Genomic DNA, 8,855 nt, shown 5'->3' with positions numbered 1-8,855 from the left:
ACTCATAGCTACGGCTCTGACTTCATTATTACCCGGTAATTGTTGCACCTCACGAGTAACATTAATCTCTTGACCCGCCGGGTTTTTCCCCTTAACCATCGAAGAGTTGTAGATATTGGGCATTTTACCTGGAGGGAAAGACACATCCGATACTGGTCCAATGATCTGGGTAATATATCCCACATTTCTCTCCACTGATTTAGAAATTCCAAAAGCAGAAGAACTGGTTTTCGTAACTGTTTTGGTGTATTATCTTCATTTGATTGTCGAATTGGCAGAACCATCTGGCATTTCATTGCTAATTGGTTGATGGTGGGGAGTTACTAGTTCCACACCCTTCTCCCCCTTTTTCAAACATATCATTTGCTTCCTCGGAAGTCGATTCCGATCCATCCAGATGGGTGACAGGTACTGTAGGATTTGATTTCCTCCTCTCCACATATGGGTCGGAGGCAAAAGAGCGCGATACCCACGAGTTGGTCCATCTAGTTAGATGTGATTGCTACATCTCATTCGTCGAATCCCCTTTTTTCCCCCGTCTATTCGCAAAGCGAACCAGATATCGAATTCAATCCCCTTTTTTGCTTCTACTGACCAGTCTAACCACGAAAAGATTCCCGAGTCAATGTATCGAGATGTATTACGATCTAATTCTTCAAGCAATTTCCGTGCGAAACAACCAGAGTCAGTTGCATTACATGTGGGACGTATTATAAAATACTAATGTCCCATGCTTGAGGTAGAGTTTCGACAAACGTCTCGAGTCGAATCTATCAGGACCTATTCCACGCTTCACGTTGAATTCTTCCATCTATGTCGAGCAGATCTCATCCTTGCAGGATTTACTAATTGAATTGTAAGGAGGGACTCATGTCACCACAAACAGAGACTAAAACAGGTATTGGGTTCAAAGCTGGTGTTAAAGATTATCGACTAACTTACTATACTCCCGATTATGAGACCAAAGATACTGACATCTTGGCAGCCTTCCGGATGACTCCGCAACCCGGGGTACCGCCTGAGGAAGCTGGAGCTGCAGTAGCTGCAGAATCTTCCACAGGTACGTGGACCACTGTGTGGACGGATGGACTGACTAGTCTCGATCGTTACAAGGGTCGATGCTACGACATCGAACCCGTTGCTGGGGAAGAGAATCAATATATCGCATATGTAGCTTATCCTTTGGATCTATTTGAAGAGGGTTCCGTCACCAATATGTTCACTTCCATTGTAGGTAACGTATTTGGATTTAAAGCCCCACGAGCTCTACGTTTGGAGGATCTGAGAATTCCTCCTGCTTATTCCAAGACTTTCATTGGGCCGCCTCACGGTATCCAAGTCGAAAGGGATAAACTGAACAAATATGGTCGTCCCTTGCTGGGATGTACAATCAAGCCAAAATTGGGCTTATCTGCTAAAAACTATGGCAGGGCTGTTTACGAATGTCTCCGTGGCGGACTTGATTTTACGAAGGATGATGAGAACGTAAATTCTCAACCATTCATGCGTTGGAGGGACCGGTTCCTGTTTGTGGCAGAAGCTCTTTTCAAGGCTCAGGCCGAAACGGGCGAAATAAAAGGACATTATCTAAATGCCACTGCGGGTACGTGTGAGGAAATGATGAAAAGAGCAGTCTTTGCTAGAGAATCGGGAGCACCCATCGTCATGCATGATTATTTGACGGGAGGCTTCACTGCAAATACTAGCTTGGCCTTTTATTGTCGAGATAATGGGCTACTGCTTCATATCCACCGCGCGATGCATGCTGTTATCGATAGACAGAGAAATCACGGTATCCATTTTCGTGTCCTAGCCAAAGCATTGCGTATGTCCGGCGGGGATCATATCCACGCCGGGACCGTAGTGGGTAAACTGGAGGGAGAACGAGAAGTCACACTGGGTTTCGTCGATTTGCTACGCGACGATTATATCGAGAAAGACCGAAGCCGTGGTATATATTTCACTCAGGATTGGGTATCCATGCCAGGTGTATTTCCCGTAGCCTCGGGAGGTATCCATGTCTGGCATATGCCCGCTCTAACTGAAATCTTCGGAGATGATTCTGTCTCACAGTTCGGCGGAGGAACCTTGGGACACCCCTGGGGAAACGCACCAGGCGCCGTAGCTAATCGAGTTGCATTGGAGGCTTGTGTACAAGCTCGTAATGAGGGACGTGATCTTGCTCGTGAAGGTAACGAGATTATCCGCGAAGCTAGTAAGTGGAGTCCCGAATTGGCTGCTGCTTGCGAGGTATGGAAACAGATCAAATTTGAATTCGACACAATTGATACATTGTAATTTCCGTAACTATTCGGGAATCTCATTCATTCGGTAGGATTCGTGGGGCGAACAGGGAGTATAGGGAGAAGGAACATTCCCCTCCATACTCCCGATATGCCACGGATCGGAGTTGGTAGCTCAGCGGATGAGAGCACATGGTTCCGATCCATGGGGACGGGGGTTCGAATCCCCCCCAATTTGCATAGGAGAGGTGGAATACGAGCTGCAGAGACTCGAGTAGTAAGGAAATGATTCAGTGCCTCTCAGTACACGACACAACTATTTCCACGAAGTGTTATTGGATAATTATTTGTGGGGTTCTAACATATGATTGATCAAATAGATGATCAGTCAATTGCCAATTAGTTATCGGATTCGGAGTCAGTCTCGATTCGACGCCTATTCCGAACAGACGCTGATCCTGATAGTTCAGAAATGATTTCTCCATCTCTGTGTCTATCTCATTGATGAAATGAAATCTAATAGAATCGACTGTTTTTACCTCCGAAGCGAAGGAGAAGAAATGAATGAGGAAATTCCTATGTCTGTGAGAAATCGGTTCGAAGATAAACGCGAATTTGGTGGATTGATCGGGGCTTTCCTCGAAAAAGCCACAAAGGGTTACGTTTTGAGTGAGAGAGGAAGGAATAGAGACATAAGCATTGATACCGACAGGGGGTTGTGGACTCGGTGTGACAACTGCGGTAACATGCTTTACGTGAGATTCCCAAAACAAAATAAAAATATTTGTGAGGAGTGCGGCTATCACCCCCCAATGACTAGTACAGAAAGAATCGAACTTCCGATCGATCGTGACACTTGGATTCCCATGGATGAAGACATGACTGCATAAGATGTTCCAGGTTTCTCTGACGGGGATTCTCATGGAAGTCGCATCATCAACTCCCAGAAACGAACGGGTTTAACTGATGCTGTTCAGACAGGGGTGGGATGTCTAAACGGGACACCTATTGCGCTTGGTGTTACGGACTTTCAATCCACGGGGGGAAGTATGGGTTCTGTGGTAGGTGAAAAGATTACCCGCTCAATCGAATGTGCCACGGATCAATCCCTTCCACTAGTTATTATCTGTGCTTCCGGCGGAGCACGTACGCAAGAAGGGACGTTGAGTCTGATGCAGATGGCTAAGATTCCTCCCGTCCCACAAATACATCAGGTTCAGAAGGGATTATTATATATATCGGTTCCTACCTATCCAACTACGGGTGGTGTTACTGCTAGTTCTGGTACGTTAGGGGACGTAATTATTGCTGAGTCCAAAGCATACATAGCATTTGCTGGGAAAAGGGTGATTGAACAAACACTGCGTCAGAAGATACCCGATGGCTTTCAAGTAGCTGAATCTTTATTTGATCATGGATCACCCGATTCAATTGTTCCACGTAATCCTCTAAAAGGTGTTCCGAGTGAGATATCTGAGCTTTATTCTTCAGCTCCTTGTAAAAGGAATTGAACCTCCTTTCCCCCCATTCGGTTAAACCCCCGTTTCTATCACTCTCCCTCCTTCTCATTAATCAAGTTAGGAATTATCAATTCGGGGTTGTCCTACTAATCTCTCTACCTCTCCAATGAGAGGAATTTATTCAGCGAACCGTCGTAACAATACTTTTCTATCCTTCTCTGATATCACGCCATGCAAATTATGCCACAATGCAATTATACCTCAGTAAGAAATCGAGATTAACCATCGGTATAATTTCGGACTCTGCTGTGCGCCTGATTCGACGAAGTAGACACCGCGGATGTCTGCAGATTCATTGAGTCAGTTGATCGGAGCTGGAATCAGATACCTTACCGGAAACAATATGGATTTCGTAGCAATTTCCGAGTAACTGTCTCGATATATCGAATGTATAAAAACTTCCTTTCTACGTGAGATAAGGAGACTATTATTAGACATTGGGGGATAAAAGATAAAAATAACAATATAATGTCATTATAGATACATCTATCTGTGTCATATCTTTCTTACTTGAGGTGATTCCATTACGACAGCGTCCTATTTACCTTCCATTTCTGTACCCCTAGTAGGTTCGGTCTTTCCGGCAATTACAATGATATCTCTGTTTATTTATATAGAACGGGACGAAATTCTACAATTTCTTGTTCTGTACACTATCTCACGGAAATTGTTCCATAGGATCGATCAATTACGACTACTACTCTTGCTTTTGATTCGGTCGGATATATTCTTTCCACATAGCTTCACCGGCGGTTATTTTATTTGAGCACTTGTTTTAGCACTTGGGAATCTTTAACGTCATCTCAATCTATATCTCACTTTCCCCTTATGGATAAGTGAGACGTGGATCGTTCCATCGTTGCTAAGACATATAGATCTTAGCGACCCCCACCTACGCACCAAAACAGTGGAAAATGTTCTAAACTTCTCGGAAACAGAATCCCTTCCAAGAATCCTTTTCAAAATGAAGTGATGTCGAAGCATCGGCTGTATCTGTATCTGCATCTATTCGGGGAGGGGGGGGGGGGGTAGGGTAGAGGTGGGACCAATAACAATATAAGCGGCTGATTCATTCCAACAAGGCAATTTCTGGAGGGAGTATTAATGAATCGTCAATCCGAATGGTTTCGAGTAGATTCTCCAAGAGGTTCTCGTAGATTCAGTAATTTGTGTTGGGCCCGTATCCCGGTTCGTGGCGCAATGGGTTTTCCGGCGGTTGGAATCTCTAGTTATATTGGTGAAGATTTAATCCCCACACTTCCATCTGGACAGATTGTTTTCATTCCACAAGGTATTGTGATGTGTTTCTATGGTATCGCGGGTCTCTTCCCTGGATTTTATCCGTGGCGTACGATATTTCGGGATGTGGGTAGCGGCTACAATTCATTTGATAAATGAGAAGGAATCTTCCCCATTTCTCGCTGGGGTTTCCCCGGGGGAAACCGTCGTATTTGTATCCAATTTGCAATGAGAGATATACAAGCAGTTAAATTGGAAATTCGAGGAGGTTTCTATCCTCGTCGAGTCCTTTACTTGAAGATGAGGGGTCGGCAAGACATTCCCCTAACCCGGATTGGTGAGGATTCGGCGTCGGGAGAAACAGAAGAAAAAGCTGCTGAACTTGCTCGTTTTTCACGTGTATCAATCGAGGGATTCTAATATTTCGACCGATCCGGAGGTTCCTAGAAGAAGCGAATGAGATGAGGGAAGGAAATTAGGATGGTATAGTGACGATTAGAGAAGGGAATTAGAAAAGAGGATTCGATTACGGGGATTCATCCACTTAGTAATTTACTTCGTGAATTCCCCTCCTCACCATATAAATAATATATGAAATCATACTGTTGGAGACTCCTCCGGTGGTTCTACAATACCCCACGTCGCTCCCCGGATAGAGCTTACGAAGCTAGTAAGCGACTACAATCCGTAAGAGAAGACTCTTCCTATTATCTAGAAACAATATCATCTACGGAAGATTCGTCACAGGCTGCGGTAGCTCATACGGATGCAGAACCTAGTAAATCTCTATCTACTATATATCGGAGTCTTTTAGAATGTAGGATCAGCATATCTGTATCGAAGATTCGGAATAGTCTTAAGTTCTTTATCAGGAGGAAGCAACGCCAGTTGCTCCTGATCGGGAATTATCCTCCTACCTCCCGTGGGAAAGAAATATCGACAGAGGAAAGGTCCCGTGATGCATCTCCATCTCACCCCCCAGTTGCTCTGCCTCTTCAATCAGCGCCTCCACTGGTTCGTCTAGATCCCTGCAGGGTGGGGAGGAAACCAAACATAATTGGTGATTTATCGCAAAATCCACCAGGGGATAATCCTTTGGCTCCTGCGGGTAAATATGTGTCAAGAGAATCGAGTAAGACGGAACAAATGAATAGGAAATTGGCTCGGATCGAAGCAACTCCAAATGATCCTGATTCCTGGACACGGCACCGTCCCACAACTTCTCCGTCACTCCAAATAAATGATAACTCAAATGATAAATTTTCTGTCCGCAAATCAGTGGATTCCCCCAGTAGTACAACGGCTTATGAGTCTATAAGTCTGATGCCACGGTCCATAACTCGTACTTCATCAAGGTTCAACACAGAGTTGACGGGTCAATCGAGTTCATTAGTACTTAACGATTCTGAATTGGCTAAATATCAAGCAGTAGCTCCTATTCAATATATCGGATGTCTATTACTTCTCCCTTCCGCGATTCCAATTGTCTTGAAGAATTGGTTTCTAGAACCTCGGATCAGAAATTGGTGGAATACCTTCCAGTCACAAATATTTATTAATTCTTTCCGGGAAGAGGTAGCTCTCAAACGACTTCAGGAGATAGAAGGCTTACTCCGGTTGGGTGAAACAATGAGAGGCTCTGTATATACCTAATTACAAGACTACGGCACAGATGTGTATGACAAAACTATTCAATTGGTGGTAATATGTAACGAGGGAAACACCCAGATAATCTCGCACCTAGTAACCGACGTAATTAGCATTGCCACCTCGATCTGCTTGTTCGTAGTAGGTAAAGAAAGACTCGCAGTTTCAAATTCCTGGATTCGGGAGTTATTCTATAGCTTAAATGATACGACGAAAGCGTTCTCTACTCCACCATTAACGGATTTATGTATTGGATTTCACTCCCCCCACGGTTGGGAAATAGTTGTAGATTCTCTCCTGGAACATCTGGGATTCGCTCACAACAAATATGTAATCTCTTGTTTCGTCTCAACCTTCCCGGTTATTTCAGACACAGTCTCCAAATATCGGATTCCTCGCCATTTGAGTCGTATATCTCCTTCAATCGTAGCGACTTATCACACAATGAATGAATGATAATCACTCCACCGAGTATCTGCCAGTTGCATCCAACGGAGTAGACTCACTTCTCGTAGGAATTGGATTTTATTATCCTCTTCTGGTATTGGGTAGTGGGAGGATAAAAATTTGCAATTCCCGCAATCGTCGGGATATCAGAATACTCCAAAAGAGGGGAGTAATATTTTACCTATGATGTCAAGAAACAATCTATTTGTGAGAAACCCTAATACTAATAATCGAACTATGCGAAAGAGAAGTAGTAAGGACTGGATGGCGAAGTGGTTGACCCTGTCATTTCCAATGTTGATCACTCTGGATGGAATGAATCGTCCATCCGTATCAAATGCATATCCGATTTTTGCGCAATAGAATTACGAGGATCCACGAGAAGCAACTGGACGTATTGTATGTGCTAATCGTCACTTGGCTAAGAAACCCGTGGATATTGAGGTTCCGCAATCTGTTCTTCCCAATACTGTGTCCGAAGCAGTTGTTAAGATTCCTTATGATATGTAGATAAAATAAGTACTTGCAAATGGTAAAAAGGGAGGATTGAATGTAGGCGCCGTACCGATCCCACCCGAAGGGTTTGAATTGGCTCCTTCTGATCGTCTTCCAACCGAAGCGAGGGAGAAATTAAGTAAACTTTCGTTCCAGAGCTATCGCCCCGATAGAAAGAACATGATAGTAATAGGTCCGGTTCCGGGTAAGCTATATAGTGAAATCGTATTTCCGATTCTCTCACCGGATCCTGCCGTTGATAAAGAGGTACACTTTTTAAAATACCCCCTATATGTTGGAGGGAATAGGGGAAGGGGACAGATCTATCCCGATGGAAGTAAAAGCAATAATACGGTTTACAACGCTTCGGCGACGGGAAGGATAACTAGAATAACACGTAGGGAGAGGGGGGGTGGATACGAAATCACTACCCAAGAGACATCGGGGGGTCGTGAAGTAGTTGATACTGTACCTCCCGGTCCCGAACTTATCGTTTCGGAGGGTGAATATATTAAAGCTGATTAACCATCGACCAATAACCCTAACGTGGGTGGATTCGGTCAAGCAGAGGCAGAGATTGTACTTCAGGATCCATTACGTGTTCAAGGTCTTCTACTTTTTCTTGCATCGGTTACTCTGGCCCAGATATTCCCAGTGTCAAAGAAGAAGCAGTTCGAGAAAGTCCAATTGGCGGAGATGAATTTCTGAGTCCATACTTTTCGGATGTGAACCATCCGGAAAGGGTTGGTAATTGACTGTAAATCCGACGAGTCAAAGACAAATTCTGGATTTCTACCTCTTCTATACGTCTAAACGAAGCGATAAGTACAACTCTTGTGGTATCATTTGGAGCCGGTTGAGTCCAGTTAGCAGTAAGAATAACTGGAATTCTTCAAAAACATATTCGGTGATGAAACCAAGTTTTCAATAATAGTCTCCCCGACAGGTATCAGAAAATATATCCAATTTTGCTAACTATTTTTTCTATTCCGATATCGGTGGTGGCGGGTGAGCCACCGCCACCGTGTACTCCCCCCAATTTACTATGAGGAAATCGACCTGGAATTGGATTTAAACCTCAGGTCGAGTCCTTCCTTCTTCCTCCCGAGTCCAGAGATTTAATGTGATATGATTCCCCCCATCCCTCGATCTCTCGAAGAATCAGACGAGTGACTCGTGGGTTGGTTTGTTATCAAAAGCATATGCACCCTCCCAATCCCGGTAGGAATCTGTCCCATACTTATCAAATGATTGCAATAATTAC

At 44.1% G+C, this 8,855-nt stretch overlaps 1 non-coding gene across 1 annotated transcript; it reads left to right on the top strand.

Annotated features, from left to right (window-relative positions):
* Window positions 1-2,407: 2,407 nt before the first annotated feature.
* Window positions 2,408-2,481, top strand: TRNAR-CCG (transfer RNA arginine (anticodon CCG)). Its single transcript has one exon. It is a non-coding gene; the product is annotated as a tRNA-Arg (tRNA).
* The last annotated feature ends 6,374 nt before the right edge of the window (window positions 2,482-8,855 follow it).

This window comes from Dipteris shenzhenensis, unplaced genomic scaffold, assembly GCF_047967505.1.
Source record: "Dipteris shenzhenensis isolate YYH24624 ecotype China unplaced genomic scaffold, Dip_SZ_1.0 scaf0226, whole genome shotgun sequence".
NCBI lineage: Eukaryota > Viridiplantae > Streptophyta > Polypodiopsida > Gleicheniales > Dipteridaceae > Dipteris > Dipteris shenzhenensis.
This window is presented reverse-complemented; position numbering and strand designations above follow the sequence as displayed.